Source organism: Lagopus muta, chromosome 24 (assembly GCF_023343835.1).
Source record: "Lagopus muta isolate bLagMut1 chromosome 24, bLagMut1 primary, whole genome shotgun sequence".
Taxonomy (NCBI): Eukaryota; Metazoa; Chordata; class Aves; order Galliformes; family Phasianidae; genus Lagopus; species Lagopus muta.
In genome coordinates, this window is record NC_064456.1 from 4,055,618 (window position 1) to 4,073,459 (window position 17,842).

At 40.0% G+C, this 17,842-nt stretch overlaps 1 protein-coding gene across 3 annotated transcripts in view; it reads right to left on the reverse strand.

Moving 5' to 3' along the window:
• Positions 1–17,842, reverse strand: part of NGF (nerve growth factor) — a 48,014-nt gene that overhangs the window by 26,189 nt on the left and 3,983 nt on the right. Inside the window, exons 3-5 of one of the 3 annotated variants that reach the window (XM_048925720.1) lie at positions 14,704–14,771; positions 14,415–14,555; positions 1,032–2,442 (exon numbers count right to left, since the gene is read on the reverse strand). The gene's annotated coding sequence lies outside the window, so the exon portion shown is untranslated. Of the gene's footprint in view, positions 1–1,031; positions 2,443–14,414; positions 14,772–17,842 lie in introns of all 3 variants that reach the window. The other 2 variants (XM_048925718.1, XM_048925721.1) reach the window with 2 other exon arrangements.

Here is a 17,842-nt window from a genome sequence, read left to right on the forward strand (position 1 = left end):
AGCTTTCAGTTAACTCACTTTTCTGTGTCCTTTACTTTCTTGCCTTGTGCTGATCTATGTAAATAATACTATTTTCAGACCTCTGGCAGGAAGAGAGAGACTCTAGGGAAAATATGCCCTGATTGGGCAAATCAGGATAATGGCACAAGTCTTGTAAATGCTATCAGCTCTGCTTTTTAGGGACTCTTTCAGACACATCCCTTCTCCTCCCCTCGCTAAGAGACCCAATGCTACTGCCAGCAGACTTGCAGTACTACAAACAGAAACTACCATCTGTGAAAGTCAACCATACAAATCAAAATGCAGGTTTATAGCATGCAGCATTCGCATGATTTGAAAATGCTCGTTGCATGCACAGAACAAATAAAACCAATTTGGGTTTGAAGAAAGCGGAGTTTACTCTGGGACACAGCGTTCAGTATTTGCAGATCATTGGACAGCTCAGTCTAGTACAGATCATGCCTTTTTATGGGGACATTCCAGCTCCAAAGAAAGCAAATTCTTCTGAAACACATTGTCTTAGTTAAACTTCTAATATGTTTGGGTAGTGCTAGCAGCAGCTTTATATAATACAGTCTTGTAGTGCCCAACAAAGACCAAAAAAAACCCCAACCCATATTCTATGTGCTATTGAGCAACAGGAAATACAGCCAATGTGGATATTTTACTACTGTGAGATTTGCACAGCATTTTACACCTGGAATTGGGATGAATAACAAACAAGGAAGTGGATGGATATCATCTGCATCCTCTCTTGTAGTATACCCGTGATACCTGGTGCTTGGAACCAAACCAAGTCACTTACTGAAATTCCTTTAAAATCACATTCATTTTGCCTTCTGTTAAGTTTTCATTAAATTCTACAGCGTATTTCATGTCCTTTTTTTAAAATTTAATATACTACTTAACAACACTGAAAAATATCTGCAGTACACAGAATAGCACAGCATAGAACAGAAAAGAAAGTAGCAGTTTGGCTGGAAGGGACCATTAAAGATCATTGAGCCCAACAGGCTGCCCACTTCACTTACTGTTAGAAAACTGTGCAGGTAATACTGCTGGAGGTCTCGCCTCATTTCTTCGTTCTAGCATCCTGAAAAACCACTCAGTAGTGCTGGTGGGCAAGTAGTTGCCTTGTAAGTAGTTGCCTTGTAAGTAGTTGCCTTGTAAGTAGTTGCCTTGTAAGTAGTGTCATGCATGGCTTCTGCAAGAATATCCATGTTGTGGAGTGCTAAAGGCTTGGATCCACGTTGAGTGCCTGCCATTCTTCTGTGTGCCTTGGCACTGCTGTCCTTGCAATGCTGTGATCCGTTTGAAATGCTGAACCGCATCGTGTCTGAAAACTATTTTTTGTTATGCAAGAAGGGAGGGTTGGTATTTTGGGTTTTCCTCTTCTTACTATTCTCCTCAGGACATTCAAATACATTCAGATACATTCTGATGTGTTTGTGATTCTGTAAGACCTCTCAAAATTTGTGTCATTTCACATGCAAGCCATCAGATGGGCAAAGTCATTTTCTGCTTGAGAATTATCAAAGCATTACTTTATTAAGAGCTGATCTCAAACTTATATATGCTTATTATTTCTAATATAGGGAACAGTGTCCAGGGTGTCTTACAGAATATTAAGAGTGCCTGCCTGTTCTTCAGCTCTAACCTTGTTTTTGTGGGCCCAAATTCATTGCAGAAATGTTGTGATCGGTGTGAAAAGTTGTGTGTGCTCCTTTTTCCTTTCCCACGTGCTCTCTGTTTACTCACAGAGCCTTTCAGTTTCTTAGCCACTTGTAGTTTTGAAAAGCATAGAGCACAGCTGACATACCTTCATTTTGGAATGAAGCTGTGTCTTTGTGCCACATCTTCTAGATAGGAAGGAGCATCTACCTGCACTTTGCGTAGAACACTGAAGCACAGAGAGAAACTGAACTACAAGTTATCATCCAAAGTCTGAGGATGTCTGTAAATCTCAGCTGCTGGATTCTGAAAGGCATTCACCAGGTAAAGCAGGAAGAACTGTTTTCTCAAGGTGATGGAGAACGCTCTTACTTGACTGAAGCTTAAGTGTTGGGAAAAAGTCCATGTGAAGATCCAGCACTCGAGTGAAAATGAACAGTTAATACTTGTTCTTAAATCTCTGCCTTTCTCTTCGAATTATACTTAAAGTGGAAGTGCCTTTAGGTGTCCAGAATGTAAATATTTGGCAATTGCCAAGTGCGCTGCTGAGAGACTGCAGACCAAGCTCTACTCTGATTGACACTGAAAGCTTCTGTGATTGGCAGCAGCTTGTCCCTCTCAAATGTTTCTTCTGTGACTTCTGTGTCAAGAGTGAATTCTTCAAAACCTCCAGTTTCCTTAAAATTTTAACCTGCTCGCTGGGAACAAGAAAAATTTCCCTTTCCCAGTATTCTTCTTTTCTCATTGCTCTTTACTGCAGGGAAGAACTGCCTGAAAAGAAGAAAAAAACAAAGCACAACAACAACAACAACCCCCCCCCCCAAAAAAAAAAAAACCAACAAAAACCACAACCTTCATTCCAGAGTCAAATTTGCAATGAGAATCTTGGAGTCTATTTTTGTCCAATACCATTTGGACAAAATTCAAGAATTTGATTTTTCCCATTGCTTTACTTTGTACTCCAGTTGACTCTGAAAGCACGGCCTGAAACGCTGAACCACAAAATTCAATTAAAACACTGGGAGTAAACAGGGAGAAGAAATCAATGAGTGGATTATTCTATCAGCTGCTGTTCCCATGATCTTTCTAATCTTATGCTGCACTACTAGAAGGGGTGTTGTGAAGCAGAGGCATCGTAAAATCAGATCAAACACTTCATGCTCTGAGCACATAGCAGAAAATTAGATCGATAGCATGAGCCCATTTTTTTTTTGCTTGTAAGTAGCTGGACTGCTGAATCTATCCATAGTGTGGAGGCTGATCTGTTTTTTAATCCTTCTCAGTCTCACTATGAAGTTAAACATCAGTTCTTGGAACAAACCTAAATCAGTGCAGATGCCAGGCTCCTCAGGTGTGTATTCACTGCTGCTGTATGCATCCGGTAATGAATTAAGACGTTTGGAAAAGAAATGTTGATCAAGCACGAAATTCCATCTGCATCTATTGAAAATGTCAGGCAGGAGGGAAATGTTCTAAAATTGCCATATTTACCACTTGCTCCTACCTTTGTCTGCTGTCACTTTGGGCTCCCAGCACAAAAAGACGTGGAGCAGTTTTAGACGAAAAGAGGGGAGATTTATGTTAGATGGGAGGAGGGGATCCTTTGCTCAGAAAGTGGTGAAGCCCTGGCACTGCTGCACAGAGCTGCTGCTGCCCCATCCCTGGCGGTGCCTGAGGCTGCGTTGGATGGGCATTGGCAACCTGAGCTGGTGAGAGGCCATCAACCCACAACAGGTCCTCTTGGTAAAAAAAACCTCTTTATATAGATTATCAGTCTTCATTTGGGAAAGGCAACAAGCAGAACGTACTTTTATTTATGTCTCATGTCACTTATTCTTTCAGATTGGTTTACTGGTGGAATACCAGTGATGTACGCTTCTGTTGATAGTCCTAAATAATGGAATGGTCAGAGCAATGCAGGAAAAAGGGGTTGCTGGTGACTTCATTCCAAAAACTCTTACCTGCACTGTGCTGCAGAGCCACAGGCTTCAAATGCCTTTGGTGATAAACAGAGGGAGACATTTCACTCTAGGAAATGAAATTCAGCATTCCGTGTTTACCTGGAAGACGTGTTGCATCATAATAACTGTTTTCTAGTTTTGCAACACTAGCTCCAGTCCTTCATTTCCACTATAATCTTGGTCTCTTGGAAAAATAGTAGTCTCTAATTGGATTCAAGTGACAGATACCAATCAGGTGGAAGTTGATAAGTATTTGCAATATGAGACACAACGTTATATCATGATGTATTTCAACCACAGACCCTCATGTGTACTCAGAAAGTGTGGCAAGGAGAGTAGCATCATCCTTTTCCAGCAGTATTTGGCATAGCAGCATTGCTCAGGATAGTTTCAATGGTTTCCTGACCATTCATCATAGCAGTACATTGTCTCTCATGGGCACCTACGAGCTGCCATAAACATGTCTTCCTTTCTGAACTTCCTTCAAATGTATTTATTTCTGTGGCAGAGAGAGGGACTTGGAAAATGCTCTGTGCAGAAGCCACGGGAGCTGATCTGCCACTGAGCAGGCAGGTGGCCAACTGAATGCACAGGCATACATGCAGACAGCTGAAAGGACAGATGTATCAAATCAGATTTATGAGGTCAGTTTTCCCAGCCAATAAAGCCCAGATTGCTGTCTGACCTGTTATAACCTTCCTGTGTTTAAACGAATGTGAAACAGATAATCCAGCATTTGGCGGAGACAACACTGACAGAATGCAAACATTATTTCTGTAGCCACATCAGATTGTTTTTCTAATTCAACACAAAGTGTTGGGTTGAAGATCTTTAAAGAGTTCACAGTATTTTTATACTGCTTGTGTGTGAACAAAAATTTTCTCAGTCCAAGGGAAGGGGCACAGTATACTTGTTTAGTAGCTTACTGCAGACAATAAATATACATCTGACTATAATGCTGCAATGGCAGATACGTTCTGAGCAGACCTGTAAATTGTATCTACTCTTCAAATGCAGAAAATGAACCCATCTCACTGTGAGAAACGTGGACAAAATGCCAATTAAAGTTTCATGCTACAAGCATGGTGGGAGAGTAAGTAATATCCTTCTCTGCAAATTGGAAAGGTATGGATTTGATGGGTGGGCGGTTCAATGGACGAAGCACTATCTGCAGGACCGAATCCAGAGAGTGCTGATCAATGGCTCCACGTCTGGATGGAGATCAGGGATGTGGTGTCTCCCAGGGGTTGGTGCTGGGGGCAACGTGCTTTAATATCTTCATCAGTGATGCTGACAGTGGAGCAAGTGTGCTGATGACACCAAGCTGTGGGGTGTGGGTGGGATGCCACCCAGAGGGACCTGAGCAGGGTGAGCAGTGGCCCAGGAGAACCTCATGAGGTTCAGCAAATCCAGGTGGAATGCCCTGCAACTGGGTCGAGGCAGCTTCCACCAGCAACACAGGCTGGGGGTGTAAGGATGGAGCACAGCCCTGATGGAAAGAACCACGCATGATGATAACTGAACATCTGATCCTTCCATGCCATACCACTAAAATTAAATGGCAGTATTTCATTATGGTGGCATTGTTTAGCTGCTTAAATTAAAAAGTTGCATTTCTTCCTTTTTTCTTTTTTTTTTCCCAGCATTTTTCCATTCTGTAAAATTCTTTTTTCTCAGCAAATGGGTCTGAATTCTTTCAATATTGTTTTTTGAATCTGTTTTTTTTTTTTTTTTTTTATCCTATGGGAAAAAATGCAAATTACAATATGAACGTTATATGCAGGACACTTCAAGAAGATACTGAAACTGAAAAGTAAAAATAACTTTCTGATGGGAATATATTAAATAACATTGAACATAAAGGCTCACTGGCAGTGTCAATTGCCAGCTGCAAAAACATACAGTATTAGGATGGGAAACCTACTACGAAGACGCAGGCACTTGGGAAGAGCACATTAGTAAAAATGCTATTTTTATTTAAAGGTTTGTACAGTCAAAGTTCATCTTTCAGTGTTTTTTAAAGATTAGAATTTCAATGGCTTTAAAGCTCTAGGACCACACAACCCTGGGGCCGCCGTCCTCGCGGGGACCAAATGAGAAGAAATTAATTCGTTGTGTATCAAATCTTATGCACGTCTTTGGACTTCATGAGCTACTTTTGTTCTTTTGTATTTCTGTTTTTGCTTTGTATTGTTAAACTGCAGAAATGATAACAGACAGTTGGTGCCTGCAGATAGTAGTTAAGGATTGTTAAAGAAAGTGAGCCATGCTGGGAGCCTTTATAGAAGCTGAAGAGCATAGAGAGATACTCAGATTTTGAATTTCACAAAGCTGACACTGAAATGTTCCCCACAGCACCTTCACAATCAAAAAGCATCACTTCCCAAAACTGCACCTCGTCCATTTCTGTTGCATTTTATCCATGGTGGAATGGTTTTGTCTGACATCAAAAACACTTCCATAGCCCTCCTGCTGTGAGAAGGCAGGCTCAGACAAGCTGTCTCTTGCTTTCCTTTCTCATGCTGGAAGCTGTGACAGATTCTTCACCTAAACTTGTATTTTCCTTCGCCAGCTGTAAAAAATGACTTCCAATGCTCTTCTTTGGTAGAGCCATCAAGTGGGGCTCTTGCCAGAAGGAGGAATTCTGGTCGTTTATTCTAAGAGCTTTCCGGCATTTACAGAGATGCTAAATTGAAGGCTTTCCAGCACTCACAAAACACGTGTCTTTATTAGTAATTACAGCTGTTTGTGTGCATTTCTTGGGCTGTGCATTACAGCAGATGCTTTCAGAAGACGACGTTCTTTCCAGGTGCCATCTCAAAGTAAACATTACAGGAAGCTTTTTACAGTCAGATGTGGCTCTGTATAGTTTTCCCTCTCAATAGGCAACACCTGATAAATGGCTGCACCCTATTACATAACTTCCAGTGTTTCAAATAAGTTTCCATTAACCCAGGTACCAAAACGGAGGTACCATTTCCTCCTGCTCATTTCCTCACCTATGACATTCTTAAGGACATTTCTCAGTTTAGCACTGAGTGTAACTCAGTGGGAGTGTTTGCAGAGTAAATGAGTGACATCATGTTTGTCTCACTAACAAACAAGCAGCGCGTGTCTTATTTAAATTTAATCTTGACCCTAGGACATCAACTTCTGTTGCCCTGGCCTGAGTTTGCCTATCCCAGATGACTGTAGATGTTAATGGATAACATTGCATTTAGCATCTTACCATATGTTTTATGTCTTTTTTGGGATACCCTGATAACCTTTTGCATGACACAGAAGTTTTGCTCCAATTGCCAAAGGCACAGAGGTCAGCCAGTCTTCATAGTAGTTCATGTTGAGAGCACCGGATCTTGTCTTTTCTTTTGGTGGAGGAAGCACTACACAGAAGCACTGCTTAATCCTTACAGATTACTTACTTTATTGAGCTGACCTTATTCTTTTCCCTCTTCCCTACCCTCCTCTGATGCTTCATTTGCTCACATTAACAAGTCAGTTACACACTGGTGAACAGACTCTCATTGTAGCACGGAGTGGTTCATACATATGAGATTCAGTGCCTGATCGAACACCTGCCAAGTGGATTTTGGATGCTAAGGATATTTGTTATGTAGGCAGAACTATACAAAATATTGCAGTTTTCAGACTTCAGGGTCCAGTTCTACTTCAGGGAGATGGATGGCATGACTGTCTTTGGATTCCATGGCAAGGCAGGTTGGCTTCCAGATCACTGCAAGACAATCTCCAGGAATTTGCCACAGCTTGTACTTACTCATCTGTGTTACACTGACTGACAACAGTGGTGTAAACTGGCATAACGAGAAAAGAAATGATAACATTCAATCTTTTGGGGCTGTTTCTGTCCCAGAACATTTCTCATGGTGGAAAGAGCAAGTGATTAGAATGTGGTGCGTCTGCTTCACCAAGAGAAACAAAAAAGAGTTGTCTGAGCAAGCTTTAGCTAGAGGCTGAGTTTCTGGCATCTTGGAAGAGAATGGGAAGTAAATCCTGTACAGCTGGGAAAAGATTCAGTGTGAGCTTCTGTGTGAGAAGGATTTGTACTGCGAAGGAAAAAGAGCTTCTGTCCTTTATCTTTTGTGCTTGTGGTTGCAGTTATTCCATTAATTTGATGATGTAAATGCTAAGCACATGGCGAAGATGACTTCAGAAGTCTGACCTTTCAATTTTCTTATTTCCCTTCCTTCAGCTGAATGGGGGGAGGTAGTTATGGAATTGACAACAGACCCTGAGAGGACCAGATCAGAATAAGGTGACAGTGCGCAAATGTCAGACTTCAACAAATTAATCCCAGGATGGTCACCCAGATGTGTTTGCAATAGATAATCTAAATACAAACATAACGTTCTAATCTCTGCCACGGTGACTCAGTAACAGATGCTAAATGGATCCACATTAACCTTAGGGCAAAGCATCAGCATCTGTTGCATAAATATTTAAGGCAATATGTTTCACACAATATTTTGAAGGATTACTTTTTTTCTTTCTCTTTTTCTTTTTTTACAATTACAACCACATTTCACAATACTCAACTGTCCTTTGAAATACCTAAAAGAACAGGAAGCAGTGCAAAACATGGAACAACTAAGTAAGTTAAGGTCAGTAAAACTGGTGTGCAGCGTTCTGTGGTTTCCTTTGGATGCTGCTTTTGGGAAAAGAGAAATCTTTGATGAGAATATACCTTTGGTTCTTCAAATGTTATTAAATTGAAATATAAACACAGAATCATAGGATGGCTTGGGTTGGAACCCAAGGATCATCAAGTTCCAGCCCCCCTGCTACAGGCAGGGCCACCAACCTCCAGACCTGGTGCTAGCCCAGGCTGTCCAAACAAAGCATAGAGTGGCATTTTCCTTCTGCTAAATTAAGCTGCAGTGTAAGGGATCACCTGGCACAACTTTTGACAGATTGGTGTATTTTAGATATAGAATCATAGAAAGGTTTAGGTTGAAGTGGACTTTAAATCCATATTGCATTAGCAAATTATTTCCCAGATGAGAACAAATCCCATATAGCCCTTAAAGCAGTGTAAGCTGATCCATCTCGGCAACATTTATTTTCAGATAGTGTCATTGTTTCACTTTTATTGATTGCTTTCAAATTTTAGGCTTTACTTATGCCAGGATGGTTAATCTGTGGGCTCAGAGGGTTAATGCCTGATAAGAAATTCTTCAAACACAGTGAAAGAAACCCAAATTTCATCAGGGACGAGGCAGGGGACGGGGAGGATAAGGCATGACTGAGCAACGTAAAACAGCAATTGAGTGCTAATTCAAATACCAAACAAAACCACAGCAGAAAGTTCTCAGACAGACTCCCAGAGGACGAGTACATAACCAAATAAGTACTAAGGAATCTTGGACATAAAGAGGTCCTATAAAAATTGGATGCTGCTGAAAATATCACCTCCCACCCAGTGCAAATAATAGGTGATGTTCTAGTACAGTCTTTTATATTCAAGATCCTTTACATAAAGAGCCAGATTCAAAGTTTAGAAAGATCAGAGAGCAGAGCCTGGATGCCGTATTTAAAACAGCGATGTGGATAAAACTCTGTGCATCTCCTGTGCTACCATCAGCTGTAATCTTAACCCTTTTGCTTTAAAAATAATTAAGTCTCTAGAAAGACAGAGATGCAGCAGTCTTGGAAGGGCTCAGCTGTTCAGCACGTACAGCCCTGAGGCTCTGAAGTGAAATGGTTGTTACAGCACTGAATCCTATAAGGCTCCTTAAAGACTTGGGAAAAAAAATCCAGTTCCCAATGAGCTTTCAGGTATGCACAAGTTTCATTTTCACTTGGTTGGGTTTTTTTGTCTTCTAGTTCCAGGAGACTTTCAAGTAAATTTCATTTGTCCTTGGTGTGATGTCTCCATGACCTGAACTCACTCTGGTGACAGGTAATCTCTAACTGCATATCTATAAAGTATAAACCATGACTGTATACAGTAGTGCATTTGGTCTTGCTAAACCATTTAATTATGAAGTTCTATAAGTGATGTAACTATGATAACTTCAGCACATTCTGCTTGACCAAATTTCCATGTTCTACATCTCTTCTGTGTAATTGAATTACAGGACTGCAGTATAGTGAGGCTGTCCAACAGTAAAAGCATTTAGTATTGCAGACTGAGCCACAGAGCAGGGAAGAAACTATCCTGTTATCTTGTTTGCTTGGAGTAAGTCACTCTGGGTTTTTTTTCCAGTCTGAAGTTATATCAAAATCATTCAAAATCATAGCCACATATTTCAGAAAGCACAGTTCAGTACTGAAAGGACTGTCGTGATGTGAAAGCAGAGGTCCCAATACACTGCAGGGATGGGTTTAGAAAGTGGGCAACAAGGCATGAAAAAAGAATCAGATCAGAATTGTTTTGGGTCATGAGAAATATAGCAAAGGTAATGCTGGTGTGTTTTCTACACCATGAGAAGTAGAGGGCAACAGTGCTGGTCTCAGAGTAAAGAGAAGACGACTTTCCCTTGTGACAGACAGCTCAGCGCTGAACTTCTTGCTGCAGAATGTCACAGGCATGGAAAGTTTGCAGGAGTTCAAGGGAGAACACATTCCTGGAAAGGAAATCCTGAGAGGACTGCTGCTGTCTTCTGATTTAAGAAATTCCTAAAATGCGAGTTTCTGGAGAGTGAGATAATGTTGTGGAGCCGTTCATATGATGTGTGTCCTAATCTTATGCATTTCCATGCTTATCCTTTAGTCATTATTGTAGGAAATGAGATATTTAGCTAAGCAGATGTTTGGTATGATTCACCACTTATGTTAAGGCAGTTTGTATTGGATGGAGGTTCAATATTTGCTACATTTACTTGCCGCAGTGTAAACTGGAATTTATTACAGAAGATCATAGAATCATAGAATTGATCAGGTTGGAAAAGATCTTAAAGATCATCAAGTCCAACCACAACCTGACCATCCTACCCTAACTCTAACAGCAGCTCAATCACGTCCCTGAGCACCACATCCAGATGGATTTTAAACTCATCCAGGGCTGGTGACTCCACCACCTCCCTGTGCAGCCCATTCCAGTGCTTAACAACCCTTTCTCTAAAGAACTTCTTCCTGATATCCAACCTAAACCTCCCCTGGCACAACCTGAGGCCATTTCCCCTCGTCCTGTCACCAGTGAGAAGAGACCAGCCCTGCTCTACAGCAATCACCTTTCAGGTATTTGAGGTATTTATCAACTGCACCCTGTTCTGTGGTGACCCACAATTAGGAAAAAAAAACAACCAAAAAACAAAAAACCAAACAAGACTAACAAGGATTTGTTTCCAAGAAGTAATATATTATATTATATTAAACATAAGACCAAAAATTTTTGGAGAAGGTAATAATGATTCCATTCATGAAATGCCACACACATCTGAATGAATGCTTTTATTTGTCATAGTGTGTCTTCAAGATTTGATAAGTGCTGATGTTGAGCAGTTCAAACACACCTGCACATCTGCTGTGTTGATGCATGCATCACCTGCACGGCGTTTGGCACTTTTCTATACCACCACAGTACAGACAGCACCCAGACCTACAGGAAAGGCTGGCACTCTGTTGATGAGCTGGTTTGGACATTTACAGTCTGCTGTGGGAAATCCTTACCAAGCAGCATACATTCTTTTAACTGACTTTCCTTTTTGGTTTCCATGCCTCAGTGGACTGATGAGTGGCTTGATGGAAGAAAAACTCTCCCTGGAGAAGATTTCTAATTTTGCTCCCTGGGTGAGCAGAAAATTTTAAAGAGCAGGCTGCAGGCTGACACTGGTGGAGGAGGGCTGGGAAAGGTCAGAGACCCCTGAATCATAGCTTTGTTTTCAGCAGCTCTGCTGGTGAAGCCCCCTAGACATTCTCCAAGGCTCTCTGTTTGAGAGACAGCTCATTTCCCCTCCTAGATTTATAAGACTGTTTAAAATTGTGACATCTTTAGGGCCCTCGAGGCCAGCATATATGGATGAAGCTGGGAAAACTGCAAACGCAGAATTAAATACATTTCTATAAAGGCAATGCCAGTTTTCTTCCACTAAGACTCTTGTAGTCAAGATGCTCCTACAACATAAGCATGAGCAGTTTGCACTGGAGGGCAAAATCCTTGAAACTCTGTTTCTCTAAGCTCCAAAACATTCAATTTTTACTATTTGTCCTTAAAATAATTGGGTTTTTTTTTCACTTAAGTGACACTTTCTGTATCTTTCATACAATAGTTGCAAATCAGCTGTCCTACTACGGAAGTGAATGTTATAGATAGCAGCAGAGGCTTCTATCTTGTTTTGTAAATAAGTTTAAAAATGGATTTCTTGAAAATCAAACCTTTCACAGCAATGCTTTTTGTATCAAGTTGTGGAGTTTAAACAATTTTTTTTTGATTACTGTTCTAACAATTTTAGGAGTTTTTTTGTTTTTCCAAATGAAGCACTTCATTCTAAAGCAGAAAATCTCTGTCATGGAAGTACTGTCATCTATTTGTATATTCTATATATATCTATAGATACATATATATCTATAAAGTTTTTCAGGCTGCTATAATACACCTTCTAGAATGCTGAACATTGGTTTTCTTTTACACCAAAGGCAGTAGAGGGGAACTATCAGATTCTCGCTAGGGAACAGAAAAATCTTCTATTTTTGTTCCCCTTTCCCTTATGCACGCTCAGGTGGGGTGCCTGGAATCATGCAGGATTCAGGAACCCCAGGAATTCCTTATCTGCAATGCAAGGTTAAAACACACCACATTTACCTTAATATTCCAGTGGGTTGGGTTCTTTTACTTTGTAGAAATGTGGAAATAGATGGAATAAGCAAAGGGATGGTAGTCACACACCCAACGCTACCAGAAACAAAGAAGTTCTTACCACGTTTCACACTGACTCTTGCCTTTTCCTCCTGAAAGGTTCATGGCATTCAGCATTTGATTTAACAAAACTTGATGATCACATCCATGTCTCTTGGCTGCTGGTGTGACAAACAGTTACACGTGGATGTCCTTGCAGAAGGCAATTACCTTTTGCAGTCTTAGCAATGGCAGTAAAATATGCCTTCCTAGGCTATTAGTCTTAGCTTAAAGCAGGAAAAGGAAGGATAAATGCATCTGACTGACAAAAATTCTTAGTTTATCTTCTTCAAACTTGACAGAAGTCTTACTTGGCACTTGCGAGGCATGTATCATAAATAAGTGCTTTATTTTTCATATACATATTTAAGTGCTAAGTTACACTGCTTTTCTTAAGGCATCGTATCAAATTGTATTATTCCTCCTAATATTGTGGGTCTGTTGAAATCTGAGCTCAGGCCTTGTTTCAGATTTCTTTTTTCTTCACTTCCTGCTCACACAGTTCATCATGTGAGTGAAGTTTTTCCATATCTCGACTATTTCCTAGAAATAGTTCCTTTCCTTTGTACCATATTAGTACTGGCACACCAGTCACACAGATGGATTCTATCTGCTCTCATCTGCAATGAAATTAGTACCGAGTTCTGCATCTAAACCACTCCAGCATGCAATGTAATTCTTTTATATCCATATTGATTTTTTAATTATGAAGATCAAAGGTATGAGTCAACCAACAAATAATTTTCAGTCTTCTTTGCATCTCAGTGTTTTTATGTACTTGGACTTCAATTGACCAGAAGACCGTAGCTTTGCACTTGGAAATTGTTTGATTTGACAGGTTCTGTATTTGCGACATCAAAATATGTTGCTATGGAAAATGTTACAAGTTCTAATTAAAAATGCAGAGGTCACAAGTTTCCCAGAACCAGTAGGGCGTAGATCTTAGGAAAAAAGAATCACAACATAAAAAATCCAGAGATATGTCAGTCTGCAATTTTCCAGATCCGAAAGGAGTGCAGCAAGTGTTCAGAAAAAATACATGAGACTGGAATTTTGATCAAGTTCCCTTGCACTCATTCATATGCTGTGTGTACACCTTTCCATTGGCACAAATTGCCTTCGCAAATCACACGCAGAGCTCTGAAATGTCCTCCCACAAATTAGAGGAGAGTTAGTTATTGCATGTAAATTAGTACAGAGAGAAAGTAGACCTGCGTGGTGGTTCTTTCAAATCAAATGCCAGCACTGAAATACCCTCCACGTAACATCCAAGCATTCTGCCACCTACGCGCATCCATCGCTTCCTTTGAAGGTTGGTCCATGTTCACTTATGACTCACTGATTCTCCTTCTCTTCATTACCTCTTTATTTGTTCAACTGTTTCTACATTCCCCCTTCATACATTTTTCTTTGTAAACAATCCTTGTGACTTTCTGTTCCTTTTGCTCCAGTTCAGCCAAACCACAAGAACCAATGGTGCAAGTGCAGGCCTGAGGCAGTAATATCTGAGCTGGAACATCTGTAAGATGTACCCACGAACTGTTCCAATCAGAACCTAAGAGTACCTCAGCTGCAATGAATTCATCCATGCTCAGTGCCATGCTGTTAGGAACACACCTGTTTTGGAGATTTCGGCCTTGCATAACACAAGACTTTTCCATTTTCACTCAAAATACATTCTGTTTCTTATCTTTTTATGGCGTTGGAATTCTCAGTGCTTTCTTTATTCTTTCTTCTTTTTATTGTTTTTCCAAAGCAGTGACGTGTCGTTACTACAGCACAGGACCAAGTCAGCTTCAGTTTCCTCCTGGGACAGAATCCTGTGCTATGCAGGTTGCAAGATTGCAGTCCGATGGCTCCTCAAACCCACCTTTTGGGTTTCCTCACCCAAACGCTTTTCTAGATAATAAAAAACAAATATCACTTACCTGAGTTTGCCATAATATGAATGCATGTGAGCACTGTATCACAACTGCTGGGAAGCAGCTGAGCAGCAGCAGGTCTCGTTGTGTTTAATCTTCATCTTCTCGTATCAACTGAGATTCACATGGCCCACAGAGAATCATTCTCTTGACAGAAGTGCAATCAGAAGTGGGTAAGCAGACAATTGTTTTTATGTACATTTTGTTAAACCAGATGTGAATTTTGCAGAACATTTCAGTTATCTGCCGAAGATCTCACAAAGGTACAGCATGAGACTTCATGAGGTAGACTTACCACAGTATGGATGTACACGTAATCTTCCTTTCTTTTCCTTTTCCTTTTTAACGATCTTTTCGGCGTTTCTGTAAGAATTCAATACTTGGTTTGTTGCCAGAGTTAACATGTGGGTGACTAACATGGCTGTGGCCTCAGGCCACAACCCTTAAACTGAGAAGATAGAAGGTCAAGTGGAATACGAGAGCATGAAATGGACTTTGTTGTTAGTATAGGCATTTTTTTCATAACTGCAGAAACTGGCATTGGGATGATGAATTTCAAAGCCTTTCTGCATCATTTCAGTATAATAGAAAATACCATAATTGATAAATCAACAGTAGAGCCCCTCTCCCCTCCCCCAGCACTACTTTTTCCGTTTTAAACTACCATGGTTAATTAGGACAAGGACTGGATGCCTTCATGAACTCTTAAAATGCCAATCTACAGTTTTCTGAAAGTAGGAAATGTCATTCATCTGTATTTAATTAAACTTTTTAAAGTCTATGAACAGAGCTCATTACCACGAAAAATTCTAGGCAGCTGCCTTAAAGCAGTTTCTACAGTTACTTCCTTCTTTCTCTGTTAATAAGGAAAGAATTTCTCAGATAGCTACAGGATAAATTTGGGATCAAGATCCAAATTATTTTGTTTTTTTATTGAACTGAAGAACTGCCAGATCTTAACTTCCTTATTCTAAGAGGAGAGACTGGATTCAGATGGCAGTTTAAAGGGCAGCCAAGCTCCTTAGAAGGTACAAACCTTCTGCCTTACTCGTTTCTACATTGATAATTTACTTGATCCTTGTTAAAATGTAGACTAATTAGGCTAATCATTTAAAATTTCCTCCTGCTTAATATGCTATTAGAGACTTTAAATAATACTTTCCTCCTTTTTCTGTACAGATAGTACAGATCTTTTTTCTATCACAAAGCAACAGAAAGTTACAGTCATTTTACATGAGCTTAGTATTTCCATTTTCCTATGTTAATTGTGGACATACTTTTATTGCTGCCTGCCTTTCCTCTTAATTGATGCTTTTAAAAATAAGGCACATACTGTGAAAAGGCATTATCTTTAAAGGACGTATTACATCATACCAGCCACTATGAAGAATTAACTCTATCCCAGCCCAAACTAGAACAGTTGCAGTGCTTCCTAGGAGAATCAGTGCCAGCTCTCAGCACCACATATACTGAGGACTGTTGTTTCTTATGCAACAGCTAGAAAAACGTCTGGGGCTTTGCCTAGAAGTTGACAGACAAATTTAAATAGTCCCTGTAAATATTTTGGATGTAGAAATTGAAACCAAAGGGAAGTTTACTTATTATGTTTGCTATATAAAGGAAGTTACTTGCTACGTGTCCTATGAAATACAACAGTTTCTTGCAAGGCTTAGCAATGAGCTCACATCTACCCATTATGCACTGCACACACGTATGTGAAAACAATTTGGGCATAATAATCAGCGTTTCCTGCACCATGGCTCAGTATCCTTTTCAACAGCTTAGTTCTTGCTCTTTCAGGTTTTGGTAGCACTATGGTTCACAACAAAGGGCAAAGTTCTTGATGAATTAAAATGAGGGCCACTCTGTTTGGTCACTGTAACCAACAGGCATAGCTGATCACCAGGTGACAGTTCTACATTCAGAAACATTTGGATCAGTATCTTCCAAATGTTCACCCCAGTTGTCACAAAGAAAGAAAAACGGCGTTGTCTTCTGTTGTCTGACACCTGGCTGCTTTTGGGGTTTTTTTGAGTCATCCATTGATTTCCAGCAGGGAATCATCAGGCCAATGAAACTGTACAACAGAGTCACTTTTGTACTCTAGAACATACAGCTCAACCTGTTTAGATAGCAACAAATAATTTGTACTAAGCAAAAGCCCTAATGCATGCTAAGATAGTACTTATTTTCTTCAGAAATTGAAATAAATTTGAATTTGCATCAACTTCCATCCCCTTATAAGAAAATTCTTTGCTTTCTTACTTCTTAGGCGTATGGGCTGTTTTAATTTCATTAACAAAAGTGACATTTTTCTAGCTCTGTGTCTAAACTGACTAATCCAAATTCTGAATCTTGAGGGGGGTGGAGATCAAGAATAATTTCAAACTAGAGCTGGACGTCGTACAACACAGCGGTCAGAATCTTCCTGTCTGAGTTCAGGGTTTTAGTTTGGTCAGTCAGAGGAGCTCTGTGTGGAATTACTCACAATCACCAATGGCTCCAATACTTCAGAAAGTTATTCTGGGAACTTTTCTTCTAGGTGGGTTATCAGACATGGATGGAGTCTCTTTAGAACAGAGCTAGCATTAAGTAACTAATAGCTGATCTCATGCTTTTGGTAATAAGGAACTAGATTATTAAAAATGGGCAGATAGGAGATGGAGAGAGAAGAAGTTTGTTTAGCTTCATCATTAGAACTGGTGCTGGCTACGACCAAATTAATATAACATCTTTCCCACCGTTAAGACTTTATGTTGCAAATCTTTAAAACACATCTGTCATGTTCTCTTTAAAATAAAGGAAATAAAAGCAGATTTTTTTTTAAAGAACTGTACAGTCTGGATACATTTTCCATTTTTCAGTTAACATGCATGTCCCATGGAAGTCAAACTACAGAGTAGCTCTGGTCCTTTTCTAAATGTTAGGTTTTGGGTATTTATTTTTTCTCCCATGTCCTTCTCTTGGACACTGCATGCAGTAATGATGGGCAGACCATCTTAACAGCAAAGCTTCAGAACAACCAATGTTGTATTATGATCAGAGGCGTAAGAAAGAGACTGTTAAGTCAGTGAACATGGGGAAGGTAAATGGGGAACGACTATTTCTCTTACTTTTGCAATGCAAGAAATGCAAGCTCCCATCTAAATCAACTAGTAGATGATTAAAACAAGGAAATGGAAGTATAAAATGTATTCCATTGACAGAGGGTACTGTGAAAGGTAAAAGGAACAGCTGAGACAAAGAAGGGTCAGGACAGTTCTTGATGTATTAGGATAGTGTGTTCTTGAGCACAGGTCACAAAAGAGAAAAAGCTCCATGGTTTTGTGACTGCATTATTCTCTGCAAGTCGTGCTGCCCATTCATGCCAGAGAAGAATTCAGTCCAGTGTTGGTGTGGTTTTGGTTGTATTTTTTCAAATAACATGGAGCAGA